The 26867-nt window shown below is 45.8% G+C and overlaps 1 protein-coding gene across 4 annotated transcripts in view; it reads right to left on the reverse strand.

The window, feature by feature from the left end:
* The window catches only part of ENOX1 (ecto-NOX disulfide-thiol exchanger 1), a 334756-nt gene that overhangs the window by 48697 nt on the left and 259192 nt on the right, over window positions 1-26867 (reverse strand). The window lies entirely within an intron of this gene.

The following is a 26867-nucleotide window of genomic DNA, read 5'->3' on the forward strand; positions in this document are numbered from 1 at the left end:
TGATACCATATGAAGACTCCAAAACTCTCTTCCGACTCCAAAACAAATTGACCTTTTGGGAGCTGCTTCACATGTTACATTGACAAGTGCTCTTTGTCACTGCAATGTGTCATAAGAATTGCAGAGCGGGTTACTTAAGGCGAAATGTCAAATAACACGCAGCACATTCCTGATTCGACTTCAGGAACCTACTTCAGTGTAGGGAAAATGCAGCATAGGAAAAGTCCCAGGGTCTGTCTGTCTGTCTGTCTGTCTGTCTGTCTGTCTGTCTTCCCTCCCTCCCTCCCTCCCTCCCTCCCTCCCTCCCTCCCTCCCTCCTTCCTTCCTTCCTTCTTGCCTGCCATTTGCTGCTCTTTCAGCTGGCTTTTCCAAAGCCCCTTCTCCTGCCACTATCCAAATAAAAACTTGACACGGCATTATATAATTAATCTTCCAACATCCCTGACAATTTCTTCATAGTCATTTCTCAGACAAATGGAAGGAGATGAGGTTCTCGCCTGATTTTCGATAACAATCAGCAGTACTCTGAGCTCCAGTTGAATTACTTCTTTGTTCTTACAAGGAGACCCCATGGGGTTGAATGAGTACTTTTAAGAGACCCAGGCATAACAGGGGCTCCACTGGGTTGGCTTTGCTTGGCGCCCCGTTAATGACACACTCCAGCCAAAATGGCTCAACATAATGTCATATATGACCTCGAAAACTTTTCATGGCTGATCAGTCAAGGATGCAAGAGGTAATAGCTCACAAAGGCCATCACTGAATACACAATCAACTTTAAAGTGGTTTGTTTCTGCTGAACAGGTTGAACAAAAGTGTTCCTCAAAATAATACCGGTTCATCATTTCTATGAGCTCCAAGTCCCTGGAGACTTTTTCCTTCCTCTGGTTTAAGTTTAGTCCCAGCTGCACTTCCTGTACTATCTGTATACATGCTGAGTAAGCAAGGAGTACTATTCTTCCCACTTCATACTGGCAAGGAAAGGCAGCTTTCTTGAAGCTTCAAAACTGCTAAAAGTTTATTCAAACATTTCTAAATTTGAATAAAGTGGTTTGAAATTAGGGATGACTCTAATTATGCTGTACAAAGTTTGCATTACATTATGATTGAAATAAATCAAGATCTGCAGATAAGTTTAAAGCAGGAATGTTAAGTACAAAATAAGCATTAAAATCCCCTATGCATTCATGCAAACTATGGCAATTGCCAGGTGCGATTACACAGGTGGATATACAAACTCATCATAATCATTTAAATATGTGTGTGTGTGTATCAATATACAAGGTCTATGCTCCAAATTCCTTGCGTAAAAGATGTGTTTTGAAGCCTCCAACCCCTCGTCAAAGGCTTTCACGGCCGGATTCAACTGGTTCTGGAGGGTTTTCCGGGCTGTGTGGCCGTGGTCTGGTGGATTTTGTTCCTAACGTTTCGCCTGCATCTGTGGCTGGCATCTTCAGAGGTGTATCACAGAGAAAAATCTGTTTCTCACTTTGAACAACGTTCTCACAGTGAGAAACAGACTTTTCTCTGTGATACACCTCTGAAGACTCTCAACCAGATCTGCAGGCCAATGTTAGGAACAAACTCCACCAGACCACGCCACAGCTGAACCTCCAGAACCTCCAACCCCTCCTTCAACGCTTGTTGTCAGGTGACCGCCTCTTAGATAAATAAAGAAGCCAAATGCTCAAAGAATTGAAAATGAGTCTGGGAACTTGTGGCAGAGGCATTTTATATCGGCATGCATTTCATGTAGATACGTGTGGGTGTTTGTATATTTGCATAAATTAATGGTTATCACAAGTTTGTATATTCATCCATGTAGCCACACATAAATAGTCGTATGGTGTAGTGGTTAAGGGGGTTAATGAACTAGGATCTGGGTGGCACATATTCAAATCCCTACTCACACCATGGAAACTCACTGGGGGACCTTGGGCAAATCACATAATCTTAGCCTAACCTACCTCTCAGGGCTGTTGTGAGGATTAAACAGAGGCGAAGAGAACAATGTAAGATTCTTGGGTTTTCACTGGGGAGAAAGGCAGAATATAAAGTAAATACCAATGTGGCGAAGTGGTAAAGAGCAGCAGACTCTAATCTGGGTTTGATTCATCATTCCTTTATGTGAGTGAGAGAATCTAATCTGGAGAACTGGATTGGTTTCCCTGTTCCTCCACATGAAGCCTGCTGGGTGACCTTAGGCTAGTCACAGTTCTCTCAGAACTCTCTCAGCCCCACCTGCCTCACAAGGTGTCTATTGGGGGGAGAGGAAGGGAAGGTGATTGGAAGATGCTTTGAGACACTTTAAAGATAGAGAAAAGTGGCTTATAAAAACCAACTCTTCTCATTCTTCGAAATAAATAGAAAGGTTTTTGTAGACTTGCAAGAATATATTTGGGATTTTTATGCTCATGTTTTCACGGTGTAATTTGCAATCCCCCATTTATAGTATCAATATAGCTGAATAAAATTATGGCCATAATCCGGGGAGAAGTTCCAGTAACCGTTCTTTACAAGCTCCTCTTCTTGAAAGTGCTGGATAGGATTGATAACTTCTGCTTTCAGTTCTCATACATTTTTGATCTTGCCCTGGACACCGAGAGCAACTTAAGTGGTTAATACCACCGTCATTTTATTCTTATGACAACTCTGTGAAACAGGTTAGGCTGTTTTATGATTATTGTTTTAGAATTACATATTTAGGCCACCTGGAGCCCAGACTAGGCTGGGGAGGGGCTGGGTATTAAATCTAATCAAATAATAAATAGACAGTGACTGGCTGAAAGTCAGTGGCTGGTTCTTGAAGCCAGAGAGCTGCCCGGCACAGCTGGTCTTTGCTCACCGAGTCTTATGCTGACTTCAGACATCACACTGACTCTCCTGCTGATATTTCTGATGAGCCCTTCTGTGTATATGCAAAGTTGATACTATTTATTATTTTAAAAGTGTTGTTAAAACATAAGCCCTACCTGCAGACTTACGAGAGAAAAAGAAAAGATCAGGAAGAACAGAAATAAGGGCCAAGAGAAGGGGTGCACAGAAGGGGTCCTACGGGACCCTTCTTTTCATTGTGATAATCTCCTGCATTTGACTTCCTGTTGGTGGTGGACGTGCCGTCAAGTCACAGCCAGCTTGCAGCCACTACTGGAGGGTTTTCATGGCAAGAGAGGTGATTTGCCATTGAATAATCTGGGCACAATGACCCCGGACTTCCTTGGTGGTCTCCCATCTAAGTACAAACCAAGGCCAATTCTGCACAGCTTCCAAGATCAGACAAGATCTGCCCTGCTTGGCCCATTGAGCTCTGCTTCCTCATGACTACTGTCAAACCTGAACCGAGTTTGAAATTCTGTTGAGTTTGACAAATAGCCTGCCAGTCTGCGGCTAGGGAAGGTGCTGTTGTTTGGAAAACACAAGTTCAAAACCCTGCTGGGTATGGTTCTGTGAACAGTGGCCATTCTTTATACCCATTGATTCTGCAGCGGAAACATTAAGTCTATCAATGCTGACTTCAGCTGTGATTCAATCAAATAGCAGTATGAGGGCTGCACCCAGGTGTCTAGGCCATTGTCTACTGCCCTCTTTCAAGCAGTAGAGCTTCATCAGTCAGGTCTTCTGCAGTGAAGATGGAATCTGAGCTCTTCCCCTATGAATTGTTTATCAGCCTTGGTTTATGTTTAGACAGAGAAAATGCAAATGCTTGGGAAAATGTTGGCACTACAGAAGTATTACTACATTAGTTGCATTGAAAGACACTTAAGTCATTTTCTTGTGAAGCTCCATTTGGCCCCTTTTCAATTCAGAATGGCAGTTTTATTATCATAACTGATAGCAGGTGTTTGTGGAAAAATCGATTAGTATGCAGAGATGGAAATTACATTTTGCAAATGAATTGCATCATCTGCTGTGTAGGCTGAAATTTGTGTAGCAAAATGCAGGAAGCAATAAAGATCATACTAGCAACATTATTTAAAGACATTATTTGAGTACAGTATTCAAAAGAAGGAGAAATGGGGTGTCTTTTTCAGAGCTGCTATTCTGGTCCTTCAAACAAACCTTTTTTCCTTTCATTAGGTCTATTTGGCATAGCAAATAAATGGTAAAATATACTACTTATTCTGGGACTGTAATTTAATCACATTGTTATGAAGCTGCTGTAATTAAATTCAGAACCACAACCAATTTTATGAACGTTTGAATCTTAGGCCACATTATTAATTCATATTACCAATTGTATAATTTTCATTCTCAGTGTTATGAGTTCTTTTATTGTCATTTGATAGAAGAAATGCAATTGAATATAGACAGCATGATCCTTAAATGACCTCTAAATACATTTCTCAAAAAAGTTGCTTCCCCATGTAAAAGATAAATAAATAAGAAGGCAGTTAGATGTTCCTCAACATTTTGTTCCTCAATTAGATGGCCGGCAGCCAATTCCTGATTGTGAGGAATGTACCAAGAAAGAGCTGGATTCAGTCTGTGTTTTTAAAGTTCTTTCAAGAAAAGCCAGCAAATCAAGAAATCAATCTGAGATTCACTTCCGTGGGCTTCAGCGGGACAAGTATGAGATTCATCTCTGGAACCTGCATCCCAAATGTCAAGCAGTTTAAAACTCTCAGTTGCAAAGGGAGGTATGACTTGGTATGCGAAAGGGCTCACCCAGCTTTCCCAGAGTCCACACACCCAAAGGGATCAAACACCACTAATTCTCATACTGTACTCAATTTTTAAGGAGCATATCTTGCTGCTACCATGAACTATCTCTCAGGGCTATAGTTGAGATAGAACTTCTCTCCTTGGCATTTCAGTTTTCGGTACAGATGGGGCCATTTATTGTAAGGAGAAGTGCTCTGCTGTGTAATTTCCTTCACCTGGAATGATACACGTAAGTGTAGATTTATCACCAAACAGAGAGCCACAGCCACAGCCTACTCTATATAGTCTGCCCTGAAATATATATTCAGTCCTTTGGTATAATACAGATACCTCTTTTTCTTACTGGACTGACTGCAGCTAAGGAGTGGGGTAAATTCGACTGAAGAAATGGTTCAACCCCCCTCCGGCCAGTGGTGGGATCGAAAAATTTTAATAACAGGTTCCCATGGTGGTGGGATTCAAACTGTGGCGTAGCGCCAATGGGGCTGGGCGTGGCACGACAGGGGCGTGGCCGGGCATTCTGGGGCGGGGCATTCCTGGGCGGGGCTGTGGCAAGGATGCAGCCGCTGCGCTGGTCCTTGAGCAGGAAACGATTGCACGCTGGCGCAGGCTGCCACGCACGCTGGTGCACCTCCTGCTAGACTGCTTCAAGTTCTGCGCACTACTGCTGAGAGGAAGGGCGTAACTAAGGCAAAAATCACGTGGCAAAATCACCAATTAGTAACCCCCTCTGGCACACACAAATAATTAGTAACCTACTCTCGGGAACCTGTGAGAACCTGCTGGATCCCACCTCTGGTCACGGCCCTGATCAAAACTGGTGGCTTTTTTCTACATTAAAACCAACAGAGAAATAGGCCACAGTTTGGCTGCCTCAGGAAGGGCTTGCTCAATGTGGTTAGGGTACCCGAAGAACTGTTTTTATCCCATATGTTCCTGCCCCAGAATTAAGATCACGGGGAGAGATCCTCCTGATGGTCGCATCAATCCAAGAGGCTTGTTTGGAGAGCCCATGAGAGAGGGTCTTTTCAGAGAAAGTCCCAGGTTCAAGGGCCTACATTTCCTTCTGCGTACCACTGAAATCACCTGTCCAAATTGTGAGGCTGAGCACTCAAGGTATAATGTATGGCAGAATCCACACACATGGAAAATGCTATATGCGCATCTAAGATTCTGGGGAATTTTGGTAAGCACTACTTAGGCTAAATTACGTAGGACGATAACTTTCTCAAAATGTCTTACCATGTTTCCCCGAAAATAAGACAGTGTCTCATATTAATTTTTGCTCCCAAAGATGCGCTATGTCTTATTTTCAGGGGATGTCTTATTTTTCTGTGTTCTGTTCGTCGGGCATGCTTCCAAGCAAAAACTTTGCTACGTCTTACTTTTGGGGGATGCCTTATATTTCGCACTTCAGCAAAACCTCTACCACGTCTTATTTTCTGGGGATGTCTTATATTTGGGGAAACAGCGTTGTAACATTGAAAAATCAACAGTGGCAGAAACTGACCAGGAATGCTCTTTTGGCTTGGAGGTTTATCTGGATGAGCTTCAGACACAGGTCTTTCCAACACCCTCGGGATTCCCGCCAGCCCCTCAAATCCCGTGATTTGATGGAAGTCTAAATATATCACTACTAATGTAATTAGTTGAGGTTTTATATGACAACTATCTCCTTGTTTCAGTTAAGCTTTATTGCCTCACAGGCAACATAACTCAGGTGATTTATGTTGCTAAGCCATTTTGAGGGCCCCGTAGTGGAAAAACAGCCCATACATTTAAAGATGAATAATAAAACAAAATGTGCTGTTGTGAATAAAATGGAGTTTTATATAGGCTCAGGCATGGTAGACTATTTGGTTTCAAGTTTCAGTAAAACTACATAAGCATAAGCATTTTATTGTCATTGTGCACGCACAACGAAATTTACAGCAGCATTCCTCGATGCACACAATTTCAGACTCATACAATTTCAGACTCATGCAATTTCAGACTCATACATCATCATCCTCCACCCATCCCTACATAGCCCCAAATACATCAATATGAAGCAGCGGAGTTTAGCATAGCCACAGCTCTAGAGTAGAAGCTGTCTCTAAGCCTCTTTGTCCTAGTTCTGAGGGCCCTGTATCGTCTGCCAGATGGTAGCAGTTTAAAAAGAGAGTGTGCTGGATGAGACGGGTCCCTTAGAATATTTTGGGCTTTATTTAGACTTCGGGCATTATAGATTTCTTCCAAGGAGGGGAGAGGGCAGCCGATAATCCTTTGTGCAGTATTGATCACCCTTTGGAGCGCCTTCCTATTCGCCACTGTGCAACTGGAGAACCATACACAGATGCAGTAGGTTAGGACACTCTCTATAGCACAGCGGTAAAAGGACACCAGAAGTTTTCCATCTAGTTGTTGCTTCCTTAAAAGTCTCAGAAAGTACAGTCTTTGCTGGGCTTTCTTAACCACCGCGGTAGTCTGTACTCCCCAGGTCAAATCCTCTTTAATCATAACGCCCAGGAATTTAAAACTAGCCACCCGCTCCACTTGATCTCCATTTATAGTCAAGGGCTGAATTTCTGAGCTATTCCTTCTATAGTCCACTATGAGCTCCTTTGTCTTGTTAGTGTTAAGAACCAGGTTATTTTCCCTGCACCATGAGAGCAGTCGGTCCACTTCATTCCGATAGGCAGACTCATCCCCTCCAGAGATGAGCCCCACCACCGTTGTGTCATCAGCAAATTTGATAATGGTGTTACTATGATAGACAGGAGTACAATCATATGTATAAAGGGTGAACAGTAAAGGGCTCAACACACAGCCCTGTGGCGTTCCCGTACCTCAAAATAAACAGTTTTGAAAAAACATAAATTAATCCTTTCATGAAAAACTGACCTTCATGAATTTGTTCAGCTGAGCTTGGTAAACCAATAAGAATGAGAGGATGTCCAGCATCTCTGCAGATGTGGGGAAACGTGTGTTTAACATGAAGCAAAGTAGTCTATCAGGACTAAAGGTGAATCACCACGTTCCAAGGCAATTGATCTCTGAACACCACCAGTCCCAGAAGGCAACATCTGCCTCTCACTGGCCCTCCGGAAGAACTGGTTGGCTGCTGAGGGGTGGGGGCGTGGCACAAAGCTTACATAGAAAATCAGGCCTTTTTCTAGGGTTGCCAACTCTGGGTCGGCAAACCCCTGGAGATCTGGGAACGGAGACTAGTGAGAGACCTCAGTGGGGTAGAATGCTATAGAGTTCACCCCTCAAAGCAGCTGTTATCACCAGGGAAACATATTTCTGTAGCCCAGAGATCAGTTGTAATTCCAGGAGACCTTCAGGCCCCACCTCAAGATCAGCAACCCTCTGAACACTTGGAAGTGGCTCTGAAGAAAGACTGGAAATTAGGCTGGTTTGTTAAAACACAGCAGTGTCTGGAACCCAACCATGCCGGGAGACTCCCTGCTCCCCAACCTTCAAAAACATCCCCCCCATCATCTTATCACACAACATCTCCTAGATCAGGGGTCCCCAAACTACGGCCCGGGGGCCAAATGTGGCCCCCTGAAGGCATTTATCCGGCCCACCAGGCATGGCAGCGATGGCTCCATTCATGTGCAGTGGGGGCTCGAGGGAGAGGAGGAACCGGCCCAAACGGCCGTTGATTGCAGTTACATGATGGCACCCCCAAATCTCCTTGAATTTTCTGACCCAGAGTTGGAAACCTTTCATGTGGCAACGCCTGCTCCGCCCTTCCCTCTCAGCTACTCCATGTGTTGCTCTCAGGCTTTCTGTTCCGCCTCACTCCCATTGGCATCAGCCAGGCTGGCGAATCGCTCGCTGGCTGCTAGGGAGGAAAGAACCCAGGAAGATACCTGATCCTGGGTTAGATGGAATGCTTCGTTGGGAAAGTTCTGCTTTTTTTTTACAGGGGAAGGTATTCCACAGCCTCCCCAACAATATTTGGAGCCCACCCTGTACTTGACATACTTTGGTCACTGTTCTAAAAATAGACCGTGACAGAAAGGCTGAAAGGTGAAATCAAACATTTTACAATCATTTGTGCATAGGAATTTGTTCATAGTTTTTTTTAGTCCGGCCCTCCAACAGTCTGAGGGACAGTGAACTGGCCCCCTGTTTAAAAAGTTTGGGGACCCCTGTCCTAGATCATTGCAAAGTGATCCTTCTTCTTCTTCATTTGCAGAGTTCTTTGCCTCGTCTACCCCAAATCTCGAAGGATGCCTGTGCCAATGGGGTCCCCCGACAGCCAGTATTTTAATGCGCTATTTTTTCCATGTGCATCAGACCCCATTTTGCTGATCCAGGTCTCAGATACCTTGACCTGTTTCTAAGCCTGCACTAGTAGCAACCTAACGCCTGTACGGCAGTTCTTAATCATATACTTTATTTTCCCTTGAGTTTGTTGTGGAATGATATCTGGAAGAGCCATCTGAGGGTATCAGGGTAGTCTTATTTATAGGATTTCGCTCATGGTCCTAAATATTCTGAAACATTAAAAAAAAATAATTGGCATTTCTACCAGATGCACAGAAATGGCCCAGACTGCTTGTTGTACCTTTGGCACCAATCTGGGCCTGTAGGTGCAATTTTTACTACCGTATCCAGACTGAAATATCATCTATACATGGTGTTAAGTGTTTCTCCCTCATACCTACATTTGCTTTTTTTTAAACCTTCTTTATTTCAACTAATCTACAAATTTGCTGTTATGAAGAAGAAGAAGAGTTTGGATTTATATCCCCCCTTTCTCTCCTGTAGGAGACTCAAAGGGGCTTACAATCTCCTTGACCTTCCCCCCTCACAACAAACATCCTGTGAGGTGGGTGGGGCTGAGAGAGCTTCGAAAAGCTGTGACAAGCCCAAGGTCACCCAGCAGGCATGTGTGGGAGTGCACAGGCTAATCTGAATTCCCCAGATAAGCCTCCACAACTCAAGTGGCAGAGCAGGGAATCAAACCCGGTTCCTCCAGATCAGAGTGCACCTGCTCTTAGCCACTACGCCACTGCTGCTCCCTTGTATGGTCAAGACTTGTATGGTCAAGTCTTTTCCCCATCTGTCTTTATAAATGCTATTTTTTTTGTTTCTCATTTCCATCAGTGTATAAATAGTCGCTAATAATTGTTTCAGTTTGTGCAGTTGATATAGTAGAACAAGTTCATCTTTGCTGAGCGGCCTGAAGATATCCACCTGAGACTGTTTATTTTCTAAAAGCTCCTAATTTGAAGATGCTGAAAGCAGGATACGGAGGCTTCACCACCTTCTCTTCCAGGAAACCAAACATTCTATCTGATCCATACTGAAAAACGTCCTTGCCCCTCTGGGCTTCTGCAAATTTCTCATGACATAAAACCAGCATTGAAAGGGTGCATGTGTGGTTGGGTGGAACGGCCTCTGCTTTATATGCGGAAGGCCCCAGGTACAGCCCCCAGCGGCATCTCCAGTTAAAAGGGCCAGGCAGCAGGTGTTAGGAGAGACCCTGTACCAGACAGATTGGACAGCTGCTGCCAGTCTGGGAAGACAAGACTGATCTTATGGCCAATACTGGTGATTCGGTATACAGGCAGCTTCATGTGTTGGCCAGTTCTACACTATGGCCGCTAATCCTAAACCATATAGAGCACAGGTGTCAAACTCGCTGCCCTCCAGATGTTATAGACTACAGTTCCCATCATCCCCTGCCACTATCATGCTGGCAGGGGATGATGGGAATGGTAGTCCATAACATCTGGAGGGCCGCAAGTTTGACATCTGTGATATAGAGGGATGCAAACAATCCTAACTTTATTTTATTTTATTTTATACCGGTACCAGGCTGTGGCCACTGCTGTTCACACAGCATCAATTCTATTATTGTACCGGCATCCTTAGGACTTTTCCACACACTCAACTTACTCCTGATTTTTTGACAGCGGAAATGAAAACTAAAAGCACAAAAATCACAGGGAAGAACTGAAGCAATGCATGGGGTCAGAGCCAATGAAAAAATCCCACACAGAAAAGCCCTTGTAAGTATTTTTTGATTGCCTAAACATGGCATATCGGCCCATGTTCCCTGAGCCGAGGAGGAACTTTGGTGGGCAGAGCAGGCTGGATCTGGGGCTCTGTTTATTTGTTGCACAAATAAGGCTGTTGGCTCAAGTTCAGGGAATTCCTGGAGGGCCTGGGGGCATACTGGGAAGGGAGGAGACGTGAGAATAGGTGGGATTCTGCTGGTTCACACCGGTTCTGCCAAACCAGTAGCTGACCGGCTATATCCCACTATGGCACCATCCCAGGGCAGCTGCAGATCAGGCCATCAGCCCAGAGGCGCTCAGCTCAATTAGCGGCCGCCCTGGGGTGGTGCCATTGCGCACGGCCTTCAAAGGAGGATTGGGAGGCCTGCTGGAGTACCAGCAGGGCAGGCCATCCCCGCAGCCTGTGCCACATGTGGCGCGCCCTGCTGGAGCTCCAACAGGCCTCCTGGACCTCCCCTGAAGGCTGTGCCACAGCCGGCCACGCAAAGCCGCTGCCTTTCCTCGCACCCCCCCCCGCCACTCAACATCAGGAAGGGGGGCCGGAGGCTCAGTCGCCAGGTAAGGGGCGGCGGGGGTGTGCGTGGCGGGGGGCGAACCAGTGGTTGATCCGGTTGGATCCCACCATTGGACGTAAGGCCACATGGTCCACCCTCCACTGCTGCCATTTTCTCCTGGGGAAACTGATCGCCAGGATCTGGACACGAGCTGCAATTCTGGGAGATTTCCAGGGAGAACGGGGATCCCAGCAGCAGGAAGACGGCTGCAGGGTCAGCCAGAACAGAAACAGGCGTGTGAGCAACAAAGGAGAAAACAGCAATAACTTACGGATCTGAGTGGAAAACATGCCTAATCTGTCCCAGTGCACCCCGACGACTCACCTACTCTTGCCCAGCCAGCTGCCTCCTTGGCTTTCTTCACCTGTGTTGCCCTCCTTCCTGCTGCCAGCCCTGCTCTCCTGCCCTTTGGCCTTGGACTTTTCCTCTCCTTTCCTCAAGCCACTTCTGTCCTCGCTTCTCCACTGTCCTTTCCAGTGACCTCAGCATACAACCAAACCAGATCTTCAGATCCTCACAGGAAGGTGTCTTATCCTGAATCAGGCCGCTAGTCCTTCAAAATCACTATTGTGTGCACGGACTGGCCGCAGATCTCCAGGGTCTCAGGCAAGGGTCTTTCCCATCCCCTCCTGCCTATTCCTTTAACTAGAGATGCCTGGGATTGAACCCGGGACCTTCTTCATGCAAAGTAGAGGCTGTACTATTGCGCCATGGAACCTTGTCAGTTAAATGTCTTGGAAAACTGGAAACTTTGGTCCAAGTAGAAACCCTTGGCCCATCATCCTGCAATGAGGGAAGCTGGGTGTTGGTGTTGGGAAAAGAACACATGAAGCCGCCTTCTCCTGAGTGAGACCCTTGGCCCATCAAAGTGTGTACTGACTACCCTTTCTGGTAGCAGACCTAAGGCAGAAGATTTCCCCATCACTTGCCACTAAGTGGAGATGGGGAGATTGAAAGTGGGACCTCCCACATCAGGGGTGGGCAATTATTTTTTCCATGGGGCCGCATAAGAAACAGAAAATATTGTGGAGGGCCGGGCCAAAAGGCAGGGGGGTGGGGCGCTTTTGAAAGCCAAGCAACCGGCTTCTGCAGGGCTTTCAAAGGCGCCTCGCTCCCCAGCACGGCAGGGGGGCCAGTCAGGGTCATCCAGCGGGCCGGATGTGGCCCGCGGGCCGTATAATGCCCGGGTCTGTCCCACATGCTGAGCAGATGCTGCACCTCTGAGCCGCCGCCCCACCCAGATGAGAAGTAATTTGTGGTGGCCCTCGGTCACATGACAAAATATCCACCTTTGGCATCACCATGGATCCAAACGGAACCACATGGTCTTTCTTTGTCAACTGCCATTCCAATAGGATTACTTTGTAAAATTACCAAATACAGCCAGCAATCTTTTTAAAAAGGAGAAACACAAAGCACAATACTTGTGATGGTGACCAGCTTCGTACTGCGATGGCATTGGTGCGATATCATTTTCCGGGATCCCTTGCTGTACTCATGGTGCAGGTAGAACAGGGAAGGGCGTGGGAGCTTCTAAATTCCTTTCAGGATAATTTAAATTGGAGCGCAATTGATTAGTGTAAAAACTGTAGGCAGCTATGAGCGTTGAGGGGAGTAATGCGGCTGTGGTTGGCGTGATGGAGTCAGCTTATTTTAAAGATTGTTATTCCCCACCACTCCAATTCATTAACAGCAGCAGGCAGCTGTCTGAGTACTTCAGTTTGGGACGGGTTTGAAGGGGGGGAAATAGCTGAGACGCCCTCACACAAAAGGATACGAGTAAAAGAGCAGAGACTGACTTGGCTCATGAGCGTATTCTGGCGTGACATTTTCCAGTTTTACCCCTGGGAGAGGATGACGCATTCTGGTGTTGAATATCAAATAGTAGCATTGATTCCCCCCGCCACCCACCCACCCACAAGGTTACACGGGCAGGTCTGTAGGAATGAGATCCCGATACTGAAATATTCATGGGATGATAGGGAGATTATTTAGATTAAGACCCGATTTAGTGACTGCCACCCAAAACCATGAATGTATATGCATTAGATCCTATGAAACGATTACCCCAAAATCCACCCAGTAAAATCACATTTTTAATGCCATACCAGAATTAGATCTTCACTAGACTTAGCTGACACAGATGTTATCAGCACAGAGCATGAAAAAAACAGCCAAGGGGAAATGTTCAGAAGGTGACAAGCATAAATATTTATAGTGACTACCAAGATGACAGCGTATAATACAACAGCAGCCTCATGACAGGACAGAATGTCATAATGTCAGGCAACGTGGTGTCAGAAGAGGCAATCCATCTACAGTGGCAAGATGAGTACTGCATAATATATACAACAACAGGTCAGAGATGTCCTTCGCAGCTAAAAATGCCACAGAGGAGAGGAGGGAAGGCAAAGAGAAACGGATTCCAGAACGCCCCTGACACCTCCCCGGTTACAGAGTGAGACTACTTTGAATTAAACACTGTGTCTGAATCACTTTTATTGTGAGATGCCAATTTTGTGGCTACATGGAATGCTGAAGGTCATCATCACCTCCGATGGTGAATTCAGAGCAGCACGTGAAATTATGGCATCTCCACCTGCTCATTTGCAAGCCCTGGTCCACTTACATTCCAACCATTTCACCTAAACACCACGGCTCATTCCGCACATGCAGAATAATGCACTTTCAAACTGTTTTCAGTGCTCTTCTTTGAAGCTATGCGGAATGGCAAAATCCACTTGCAAACAGTTGTGAAAGTGGTTTGAAAACGCATTATTTTGTGTGTGCGGAAGGGGCCCATATCTCCTCACTGAAACACAAGGTCTGGCAGAGAGCCAGTGTGCTGTAGTGGTTAATAGAGGTGGATTCTAATCTGATGAACTAGATTTGTGTTGCTGCTGGGTGACTTTGGACCAGTCACAGTTTTCTCACAACTCTCTCAGCCCCACTTTACCTCACAAGGTCCTGTTGTGGGGAGAAGAAGGGAAGGAGTTTGTAAGCTACTTTGAGACTCCTTATGGCTGACAAAAGCAGGATAGATACTAAACACGTCTTCTAAATTACCATGACGGGTCTCCATGTCATTTGCACAGGAGCAGGTGTGTAAGCCGTGCTTTGCATGTCTTTCTCCCCCTCTGAAATTCAGGCTATTTTCTGTAGTTCTGTGGAGAAAGTCCTATTTTGTCCTCTATTTGTACTCAGAGGTGAACTCAAAACAGAAACATGGAGCGTTTTCCCACTTACTTTCTGCTGCACGCTACTGTAGCCAAGTAGCGCGGGGTCCCCCGGCACTCCCCACTACAGGGGCGGCGACAACACAGCCGCCCCGACACTGCCGCTGTCGCGCCCCCTCAGCATGCATCATTCCTGGCGCTCTTCAAAACGGCGCCTTTTGATGATCCCGCGCAGAGACCGGGGTCGTGGAGAAGCCCGGGTGCGCGTCAGAAATGACACGCGCTGAGAATAGCGGCCGGCATAGGGGGCTCTTGGTAAGTGGGGAAACACCCATGGATTTCCTGATTCACTATAATTTCTAATAGCTCTACATGAAATACTTAAAAACATTTTTTTAACTGGCTTGTCTTAACATGTTTTTTTTCATACTATAGCATTTTAGTAACATCAGCTACTTCTCATGCTGTTGTGATTTCTTTCTGTTCATTCTGCTTCATCACGCTGCTCCTTCGTTCAAACCTCTGACCTTATCATGTTTTATGCGTAACTGCTAATTCTCGTAATCCACTGAAGTTTCTACCTAAACTACACCCCACCCCTTTCCCTCTACATTTACAGTTGACCAGTTCACAATGAGATGCACACCAAACCTCTGTGCCTCTTCCCCTGGTAATCTTCCTCATAAGAATTCCTAGTAGGACTTCCTGTCACATATTTCAAGAAGTGAGTTGTGATTCACAAAAGGGCATATTGAAATGAATGCTGTTAATCTTCATGGTGCCCCGGCGCTCTTGAACTTAAAGGAGGCACAGAAGGCTGATTTGTGTTGTGGGTCAGCCTAGCCTGGCTTTGTGTGGATTCTCTGGACCACGGCTGCTTAACTGCTCTCTTTTGGAGGGAAAGGTGCTGGGGCCTGTACACAGTCGAAAGGGAGATGTAGAAACTTCCAGGAACAGAATTTGCTGAGATCCTATGGGATTAGGAGATGAAAAATCTGTTTGAAGCTAGTAAGGGTGAGGGAATGTAACAAAGAGAAGAAGGTGACTGCGAGGGGACCAGAGAAGGGAAAGGAAATCTCTCTACATACCATGGATAGGAATTAAAAAGAGAAGTGATTTAAAGACTTGGTGTCTACCCAAGAAGTTAAAATGATTAATGAAATAATCCCCCACTTTCTCCCCTTTTGATCAGCTGCTAGAAATAGAAATGTCCTTATTTGACTTTTGTAATTGATATGATTATGCATTAAGTAAAAACTTAATCTGTCTGATTTGGAATGCTTAATATGAACGCTTAATATGAATATGGACCAGCAATGACCTTACTTGATTCCTATATAGTATATAGTGGAATAATAAGAAGAAAGAAGTGGCCTGTTCCTGGATTTAGCTTTGTGCAGTGCAGGTGGGCCCAAGGAACTTGCGCCGAGAGGTAAGGAAGGGGGCATCTTGGAGCTACTTTAAGCACATTCATTTGGTGGGTATATGAGGCAGGGACTTTTTTGTGGCAGCCACACTGTTACGGGGCAATCCCCCTCGCTCTCAGTCTTTAGGAGGCAGTTGAAGACAGCTTTTTTTTTGAAAACACTCGGTTGAGTTTATTAGCTGCTCTCTTCACAGTAATAAAGTTTAACTTGACTTCTGAATATCTTGATAAGTTCTATTGTGACTCTATAAAGCTCTGTCCAAATAATATGCTTTCTTTTTGGAGACAAATTTTCTAGTTTTAACTTTCGTTAACCTCTCAGATGGCAAAAGTTTAGTTACACCTGCTAAGGCACTGTTGCATGCAGATGTTTGCAGCCGTTTCTCTCAGGTACTGGGTACATTTGCAATATGACTTGTGGAAAAATGAAGACGTTTATATTGCTGAATGCCAAAATATGCCAAATGGAATGTGCTTATTTGTTTAGGAGGTTTCTAAGGCTCTTTGTGTCCTGCTTGAGGCAGTAATTAAACCTTAACTAAAATGCTAACTAGGTTAGAACTGCATTCTTTTAAGCTATCATAGCAGCAAAAGCAAATATTGCATATATTCAGATTTTCCACAAATCTCAAACACCCCCTTTCCAAAAAAAACCCCTCTTACCATAGCTTCAGCATCTCAGGAAATTTGCTGACTATTTTCCACACACTATCCTTTTCCTAGAAACAAAGGGGTGTGGTGTATGTGTGGGCTCTATGCATAACCATATAATTTGGGGGAGGGGGGGGGAATGCACAGGGCATGACCCTGATCACTCCCAGTCTGTGAGCTCATGAATGCCTGGAAAAGGCTGCCAGGAGCAGAAAAAGAGGCTCTCTTTATCCAATTTGATTTCTCATTTTAAGATGCTTCTTTAATATCTCACTTGACGATGCAGGCCAGACTGGTCTCATCGGATCTTTGGAGCTAAGCAGGATGGGCCCTGGGACATCACCAAGGAATACCAGAGTCCCAGTGCAGAGGCAGGCAACGGCAAACCACCTCTGGCTGAGCATCTCTTGCTCTGAAAACCAAACAAGCTTGCCTTAACTCAGTGGTGGGATCCAAAAATTTTAGTAACAGGTTCCCATGGTGGTGGGATTCAACCTGTGGCATAGCGCCAATGGGGCTGGGTAGGGCCAATGGGGGCGTGGATGGGCATTCTGGGGGTGGGGCATTCCCGGGCGGGGCTGTGGCAAGGACGCAGCCGCTGCACCAGTCCTTGGGTGGGAAACGAATGCACGCAGGTGCAGGCTCACCTCCTGCTAGACTGCTTCAAGTTCTGCGTGCTACTGTTGAGGAGCGGAAGAGGGGCGTAACTAAGGCAAAAATCACGTGGCAAAATCACCAATTAGTAACCCCCTCTCGGCACACACAAATAATTAGTAACTTACTCTCGGGAACCTGTGAGAACCTGCTGGATCCCACCTCTGTCTTAACTTCACTGTGACTTGATGGTACTTTCCACCATCACCAGAACCTCTGCTGTTTTTCTGCTATATGTTCCTCCAAGGCAATTTCAGATCTCTTTCTCCAGCTCATTCCCAAATTCTACTTTCTCTCTGTTTGTTTTTCCCCCTCACAATATTTTGCTTGCCTTTTTTGAAATTACATTTGGAGACACTGGACGTTTCCAGATAATAAAACGAACTTGATAAGGATTTTTTGTGTGTGTGTGCAAAGTATGGAAACAGTCACCCCATGTAATTGATGTAATTGTCAATGATTTGTAAAACAAATGAAGTTTTCCCACATGATACGCTCATATTGAACCATTTCTTTAAAAGGTTAATTCACCAGATGGGAATATTTTACTTGTACTCAGAAATTATGGGAACGTTTTCGTCAAGTCCTCAAGTGCCCTTAATCAAACAAAAGTACTTTTGCCTCTCTTCGGCTGAGAAAGGGAGCTGTTCGGGGACCGTCTCAGGCAATTAATAAGAGAACAAAATGCATCTATATTTTATTTTAAAATTTATCTTTCTGATGACTTCAGGGAAGCCACTTCTCCATAGGCTCAGTAAAGACATCCGGTTGGATCTCGTGTTGGTGCAGGATTTAACGGGACAGTCCTTCAGAGGGAGTCCAGGCATGTGGTGCTTACCAGGAAGTCCCCTCCTTGCACCCAGGCAGCGCCCAGCCCAGCCCAGCGCAGGGTTCATAGAGGGAGTTCCGGTTACTGAGGCTGGGACCCTGCAAGGACTCAGTCCTCCCCAGATGCAGGTGCCTCCATTTCACAGAGCCTTCTGCCAGACTTGGCAGCAATGCAAGCACTTCTCCTTTTACCCTGTCTCTGTCGCCTCTGCCTCTTTACTCGGCTCCTCTGAGATCCTGATGGGCTCCCCCAGCTGCATGGCACCAGGCTCTGCCTTGGCTTACAAGAAAAAGAAGAGTTTGGATTTATATGCCCCCTTTCTCTCCTGCAGGAGACTCAAAGGGGCTTACAATCTTCTTGCCCTTCCCCCCTCACAACAAACACCCTGTGAGGTAGGTGGGGCTGAGAGAGCTCCGAGAAGCTGTGACAAGCCCAAGGTCACCCAGCTGGTGTGTGTGGGAGCGTACAGGCTAATCTGAATTTCCCAGATACGCCTCCACAGCTCAGGTGGCAGAGCTGGGAATCAAACCTGGTTCCTCCAGATTAGATAACACGAGCTCTTAACCTCCTACGCCACTGCTGCTCCTAAGGAAGGGCTTGAAGCCGGCTCTGCTGCCTGCATTTCCCCACCGTGTCTTCAGGCTCTGCAGCAGAGTCCTCAGTGTCCAGGGACTGGCTCATGACGGTCTGTCAGTAGATGGCCAGTCAGCTACCCACCCAGAAAATCTGGCCAGGTGGCAGGAAGTCACAGTGAGGTAGTTAAAGCAGAGCCACCTGAAACTGAACCTGGTGAAAATGGAGGTCCTGTGGCTGTGTCTGGGAGGCTTGGGCCCAGGAGTTCAGCCTCCCACTCAAGGTGGTAGGAGCCAGCTTCCTCCGTCTGGAGTTCTGGATGCCTCCCTTTCTTTCCCACCTCTTGAAAGGCATGGCAACTGACCCCCTGCCTCCCCCATACTGACCTAGCCAAAGAGATCCAGCGATGGCATTATATGCTGACCCCTCCTCCTCCCCCCCCCTCCTGTGTGGATGACTGGATCCCTCCTAGTTTTATTATTATGTGGCCACCAGTTCAGACCACCCTCCAGGTAGGATTTTGGAATCCACACCAATTGGAGGAACTGATTGATGCTTGGTGAAGTGTTAAAGTAATTTATTATTTTAAATTCAAATATATATGTTGTGTTTTGAAATTCTGATGTAAGCTGCGCTGAGCCTGGCATTGGCTGGGAATGGGCAGGGTGTAAATATAATAAAATAAATATAAATAAAATTTTCATTCATTCATTCATTCATTCATTCATTCATTCATTCATTCATTCAAGACCTACTTTAAGTAGGCCAAGATCTAGGGTAGGCCCAGCTGGAATTTTAGATTATTTCCCTTGGAATGGTAGACTCCAAAGCCATTTCCCAAGTGGCTTTTTCTCCTTTCCTCTGTTCAAAACTAACGTCCTCTCATGTGAAATCAGGGTCTGTGATTGAAGAAACAACAAGTCTTCCCCTCTCTCGGGACCCCCTGACAAGCAGTGCAGTTCATTTGATTTAGGCTAAGTGTCTCTTCCCGTCCATTGGTAAGAAGGGGTTTTTTTTCTGCAAGATATCACAATAGAATTGGAGGACCAAGAAAAATTACATAAAGCATTCATACATTTTAAAATGAAAATGGGGAAAGGAAGGAAATGTATATTAAAGAGAAAGCAACAGTAAATACCGAAGGACATATGAAGTCTTCAAGGGCCTTTTCTCAAGTCAAGAAAAGGCCAGAAGCCAAGAGTGATTTCTGCACTGGATGGAAATGGTTACCCAGATCAGCCCTATGTTAGGCCTGTTATGTGAAAAGCATCCCCCTATGTTGGAAAACACAAGTTTTGGGGCAAAAAGGAATAATCATCTATATGGGTCTCTTCCTGCTCCTTGAGAGGAGAAAGACACAAGCATTAAAACAGCAGCTACAGAAAACTGGGAATCAAGACAACAGCACAAGGCAGCAGAAACGAACCATTCAATCTGCAATAAGACCACATCCATTAGGTATGGCTAGGGTGACCATCCGTCCCGATTTTCGCGGGACACTCACGCTTTTGCGTAGAGTGTCCTGCGTCCCGCTGGGCTTATGCCATTGTCCCGATTACAGACAATAGCCCGCAGCAGCACACTGCCTTTTGCGGCGGCGCTCCCCAGTCAGGAACAGGGAAGCCCCCCAGAAGGCACTGCGGCTGCCGCAGTGTCTTCTGGGGCGCTTCCCTGTTTCTGACCGGGGAGCGCCGCGCAAAAGGCTGCCTTTTGCACGGCGCTCCCCGGTCAGAAACAGGGAAGCCGCAGTGCCTTCTGGGGCGCTTTCCTCCTGACCGGGGAGCGCTGTGCAAAAGGCTGCCTTTTGCTCCTGCGGCCTTTTGCTCCTGTGGCCACGCACGCGGGCTTCTGAGGCTTGCCGTTTGCCGCCCTGTCACAGGGCGGCAAACAGCAAGCCGCAGAAGCCCGTGCGCTTCTGTGGCTGCGCGCACGCACGCGCAGCCGCTTCCTGGTCCCGGGCCGGAAAGGTGACCATCTGGTCACCTTAGGTATGGCTGTACAATAAAATAGGGACGCCAGCTTTCAGGAGTTACTGCTTCTCTCCAGACTATAGAGATTAATTCCTCTGGAGAAAATGGATGCTTTGGAGGGTACCCCCTTGTCCTCCTGAGGTTCCACCCCAAACCTCCAGGAGTTTCTCAATCTGGAGCTGGCAACCCTCCACCTGGGACCTCATAACCAGAGGTGGGATCCAGCAGGTTCTCACAGGCCCCCGTCATGCCCCGCCCAGCCCCATTGGCGCTACACCACAGTTTGAATCCCACCACCATGGGAACCTGTTACTAAAATTTTTGGATCCCACCACTGCTCATAACCCCTCACTTTTCACAATCCTAATGTATAGCTGAGTTATTTTTAATGAAATATCCACTTCCTGTTTTAAACTGTCTCCCCCCCCCCAAATGTGGCTAGTCAAGAACAGACCAGCCTGGAGAGAAGAGACAGGTTGCCCCAAAGGGACCAGAAAATGTGATGGGATAAACAGGGAAGGAAAGATAGGAGTCTCTCGCCAGGAGGAGGCGGCAACGGAGAGAGACCAGCTGGCATTCAGGCAGACTGCCAAGAATGGAAGAGTTAAGGAAGGGGGAGTGGGCAGGAGTCATGTGGAGGAAGAAGGAAGTGGTGGAAAGAGTTACTACAAGTATTGTCCTTAAATATAGATAACTCTCCCCTATACAAACGTCAACCTTTCCAACAATGTACAAAACGTAAAAATCACTAGCAAAAACAAGATGAAGTTCCATTAAAACCAATGCAGCATATTTATTTTGATAACACTATTACCTTAAATTCCCCTCTGTCTTCGGTCCATTCAAAATGGAATATTTTCATTTGTACATTTGTTGTTGTTCCTACAAACGCATACAATCCCCACACAGTACAATCCTAAAAAACATTTAATGGGAATAAGCTGTGCTGAAGGTTCCCTGAACAGGATTCTGAGTAGACTTGATAAGGATTGCTCTTCCGGCCACCTAACACATATTGCTACCACTATTATGGTTTCAGTGGTATGTTTCTGAAATGCCAAAAAAAAATCCACAGCCTGGGGCAGCTGAGGAGAGGGCTACCGCCGCCCCGCCTCCTCCAAAGAGCTTTCTGGCAGCACAGGGAGGCAGAAGAAACAAAAAACCTTCCTGGTCGCCTGAAAGCCTTCCACAGTGGAACATGGTGGTGTAAGTCCATCTTCCCTGCTGCTGGTGTTCCTGGGGCCAAAGCCCAGTGGGGGCCAATTAATGTCAGCTCCGCCTTCAGGAATACCCCCAGTTGCATCGACCTCCAGGCAGAGGTAGGATCCAGAAGGTTCTCACAGGTTCCCGAGGGTAGGTTACTAATTATTTGTGTGTGCCGAGAGGGGGTTACTAATTGGTGATTTTGCCACGTGATTTTTGCCTTAGTTACGCCCCTGCTCTCAGCAGTAGCGCACAGAACTTGAAGCAGTCTAGCAGGAGGTGCACCGGCGTGCGTGGCAGCCTGCGCCTGCGTGCATTCGTTTCCCGCCCAAGGACCGGCGCAGCGGCTGCGTCCTTGCCACAGCCCCGCCCAGGAATACCCCGCCCCTGGAATGCCCAGCCACGCCTCCAGCGTGCCCCGCCACGCCCCATTGGCGCTACGCCACAGTTTGAATCCCACCACCATGGGAACCTGTTACTAAAATTTTTCGATCCCACCACTGCCTCCAGGTTATGCTGACGCAACTCTGGAAGCAGTGGCCAGAAGTGGGTTGAGTGCCACAGAGCTCTACGGCGCCTCCCTGCCTCCCTGTTTGTCCTCCTGGTTGGCAAAAGTGTCACCTACACTGGCCAGGAGTGTAAAGGTGTTGGTGCTTGCCCACATTGATGCCACTGGCCGTTCAGCCCCCCACACCATCTGGATGGGGCTGTTAGACAGATACTACAACATTAAACAGATGTAAACTTTTGAGTGAAATAGTGATCAGTAGTTACCCTAGATGAATAATTTTTAGTTTGTATTATTTATGGTCCACTTAGAAGTACTTGGGCATCTGGCACTTAAAAACCAATTCAAATTAAAGCAATAAATTAAGACTTTTTGAGTATATTTAGATTATTTAGCTGGTACATTTTACCACCTATATAACAGCTTGTAATAATTTTCACATACAGTGAAGATTTTGCAATATTTTAATGCAACTTGAACCAGACATTTTAGTAATAGTTGCAGATAAATCTTCCCCCCAATGTACATTCTTACAATTCTTGTCTTGGTGGTATGCAGTGGCGAATTTGCCTAGGGGACATGGGGTACCCCATGTCCCCGGGCATCCCCTAGTGGAGGGCGCAAAAATTTCAGGTTCGCTTGTGTGTTTTTTGAATTTTTAGTGTTTTTTCAGTTTTGGCCTGCAGGGGGCACAGTTTTTAGGTTAGCAGCACCAACATTTCAGAGATTTTTCAGGAGACCCTCCTGATGACACCACCCAAGTTAGGCGAGGTTTGGTTCGGGGGGTCCAAATTTATGGACCCCCAAAAGGGGTGCCCCCAGGTTTTGTCCCCAGGCTCCAGTTTGTCTAGATACGCCTCTGGTGGCATGACAATGATTCCCCTAATAGACCTCTCTACATTAATTACTCAATTTCTGTCAAGCTTCTAAAGAGGTTCCCAGAATCATAGAAATGTTGAAACATCAAGTTGAAAGAAACTTCCAGCGTCATCTAGTGCAGTCCCCTGAACAATACAGGAAATTCATGACAACCTCCTCCCAAAGGTTCATGTGTGCTTGTGCGTAAAGTACCATCAAGTTACATCTGAGTTATGATGACCCCGTACAGTTTTCAAGTCAAGGGATCTTCGAAAGTGTTTCCTGTTGCTGGCCTCTCCATGGGCTGAGATCATAACCATCAGTGGTTATGGTTTCCATCAATATGGCCTTCCCCCCCCCAATACTATTTCCTTGGTGTCATAAAGTTAGGTTTTAATATTTTTAAATGTTTTATATGATTTCAATGTTTTCAATGCATTTATACTCTTCTTAAATATATTCCAATGTTTTTAAATGTATGTATATTGTTTTTAAGTATACTCATATTAGTTATGTTTTAAATGATGCTCAGGTATTATGGAAATGTTGTAAGTCACTCTGAGCCAGTTGGGGAAGGGCAGCATACAAGACAGACCCATCCATCCATCCATCCATCCATCCATCCATCCATCCATCCATCCATCCATCCATCCATCCATCCATCCATCCATCCATCCATCCATCCATCCATCCATCCATCCATCCATCCATCCATCCATCCATCCATCCATCCATCCATCCATCCATCCATCCATCCATCCATCCATCCATCCATCCATCCATCCATCCATATCCATCCATCCATCCATCCATCCATCCATCCATCCATATCCATATCCATCCATCCATCCATCCATCCATCCATCCATCCATCCATCCATATCCATCCATCCATCCATCCATCCATCCATATCCATCCATCCATCCATCCATCCATCCATCCATCCATCCATCCATCCATCCATCCATATCCATCCATCCATCCATCCATCCATCCATCCATCCATCCATCCATCCATCCATCCATCCATCCATCCATCCATCCATCCATCCATCCATCAGGTCACCCAGCAGGCTGGGGAAATTGAATCTAGCTCTCCAGATTGGAGTTTGCTGCTCTTAACCTTTATTCCATGCTGGCTCCCATGTTGATGAGCATGAGAAGTGTACATGAAGAGACTGAACTCATGCTACAGGAAAATGCTTATCGTAGCTTTGGCTTGGAATTCGACAACAGGTGTAACGAACGTAGACCAGAAGGCCTGGCCTGGCCTTCACAACAGGGGGCCTGGAATACATCGCAGTAGGGCAATCCATTCCTCTGACAAAATTGTTTTCCGTAATATGACACCCACATTTTCTACTTGGGGCCCAACCCTGCAATTTTACTTTCTCAGCAATTTCACGGGGGGGGGGGGGAATCTAAAGAATAACTGAGCACCTTTCTTTAAAAAATTAATGAATGGGATTTCATTGTGATTATGTTTAGATGAATTGTGCTCCTATGGCAGTGGTGGCAAACCTTTGGCACTCCAGATGTTATGGACTACAATTCCCATCAGCCCCTGCCAGCATGGCCATGCTGGCAGGGGCTGATGGGAATTGTAGTCCATAACATCTGGAGTGCCAAAAGGTTCGCCACCACTGTCCTATGGTGTTATTATACACACTGCTCCTAAGGATACATGTATGCCAGATCAATAAATCCATGCCCAGGAGATGGTGGCAGCAGCGTTCTTATGTAGCTAGGCTTTTTTGTACCCTTCCCGCATGCAAATGAAGTGGCATAAATCTTCAGCAGCAAGTCAAACCTCACCTTTTCCCATTCCATTCCATTCCATTCCATTCCAAACACTGCTGTTGCTAACTAAATGGCCACTTTTGTGAAGAACGAAGGAATATCTTGTTACGGAGAGCTACAAATATTTCTTTTTTGCTACTTTGGAATATTATTTTGTAAAAACTGCTATATAATTATTTCCCAATATTTTATGAACTGTTTTAATTCCAGCACTAAACTGTTAATTGTGTTCAAGCTCAAGGCCCCCAAAACATATTTTAGCACCTTGTCAAAACGAGAGACTAAGAGTGTCGATAAAAATGACACTAAAATAAATGTAAATTTAGATTGCTGTCACAAGTGGCTGCTTGCTTTTGTGAAGATGCTAGGTTGCTATAGAGTTTTCCATAGCAACCTTGCATCTTATTATATAAATAATCCCCTTGGTGTCCTTAAAGCCTGCTAAGAAAACAGGATTAAATCTATTCTCATATGTAATGATCCCACATTATACCTTATCAGGATGAAAAACCCCAGAAAACATAATAAAATGTAATCTAGATAATAGCTTTTTCTGGCAGTTAAAAAGCATCAAAGTGCCACAGTTTGCAGTGAGCCAGCCGTCGTCACAAAGCCTTTACCAAAGACGTCTCCTTGAAAGTCCCATTTGCTTCTTCTTTAAAATAAAAGGTTGACAGCCCTTTTGTTGCTGTGATGAATAAGTATGACAGGGTCCTCTGATATGCTGAAGTCAGGGAAACTTCGCTAGAGGGTACAATCACCTCCAACATTTCATAGCTGCAAATGTTGAGGGTCTACAGACGTGTAGGGAGCACTGCCAGACCGCCTTGGGTGAGAGGCAAAAGGATATGTACCATGCCTACAATTACCAGAAAGGATCAAAAGGACATTTTAATTTAAAATATGACTGTAGCGTCTTTTAAGAGATTCCATGAAAAGAAAAGTTTGTGACTTGAATTCTACCTTTCATCCACCAAGAAAGTCCAGATGGTATCCCTGGTTTAAGTGCTAACCAGCCCTGCATAGCTTGAATTCTGTTGTTAGATTATGTGCCAAAAGACCAGGCGTTGGGACCACGGTGAAGTTAAATAATAATGCAAAGAGGAAACAAAAGATTACAATTTACAGACAAATTGCTAAATTGGCAGTTTTGACTGAGTGGTTTGTAAACTGTCTCTGGAAACCGAGTCATGTTTTGCAGCCTAGCATAAAGTAGATTTTTGAGAGGAAAAGACCCTCCCCATGCTTAGTTGGCAAGCTGTGCCATGCATCTGTGGCAGGGATATGACTGCCTCTCAAACAAACCAGATCTCTTCACATTACCACTAGGCTTCTTATGAAGACATCACCAACCTACAATTTCATATCCCAAGGACAAGTTGAGATGTCCTTTTCCTGACAACTTGCTACCACTATCACAGGAGTACACAATTGAGGATCTGAACACTGCAAAGTTTAATTGGAATCAGAGCTTACTCGAAGGAAGGAAGGAAGGAAGGAAGGAAGGAAGGAAGGAAGGAAGGAAGGAAGGAAGGAAGGAAGGAAGGAAGGAAGGAAGGAAGGAAACTAACTAACTAACGAATCCAACGAATCCAACGAACGGCAACTAACCAACTAACTAATCCAACGAATCTACCCTATAGGTCACCATAAGTCAGTTGTGACTTGACAGCAAAGAGGGGGGGGGGGATATGTTCAGTTCTGTGTAGAAATTCCTTCCCCCCTCAGAACCAGCTGACTATAAATAAAGGTTTCTCTTCTAAGTATACACAGCGTCATTGCTCTCAAAAATTAAGACTTCAGAAATCTCAGATACAAAAAATGGTTTAAAGGTAGCATAGAAAAAGAAGAGGATTTGGATTTATACCAGTGGTGGGATCCAACATTTTTAATAACAGGTTCCGATGGTGGTGGGATTCAAAACAGTGCCGCCGCTGCACACACACGCCTCCAGTCCCTATTGGGCAGGGAGGTTGCTTTAG

This window comes from Sphaerodactylus townsendi, linkage group LG04, assembly GCF_021028975.2.
Source record: "Sphaerodactylus townsendi isolate TG3544 linkage group LG04, MPM_Stown_v2.3, whole genome shotgun sequence".
Classification (NCBI taxonomy): Eukaryota; Metazoa; Chordata; class Lepidosauria; order Squamata; family Sphaerodactylidae; genus Sphaerodactylus; species Sphaerodactylus townsendi.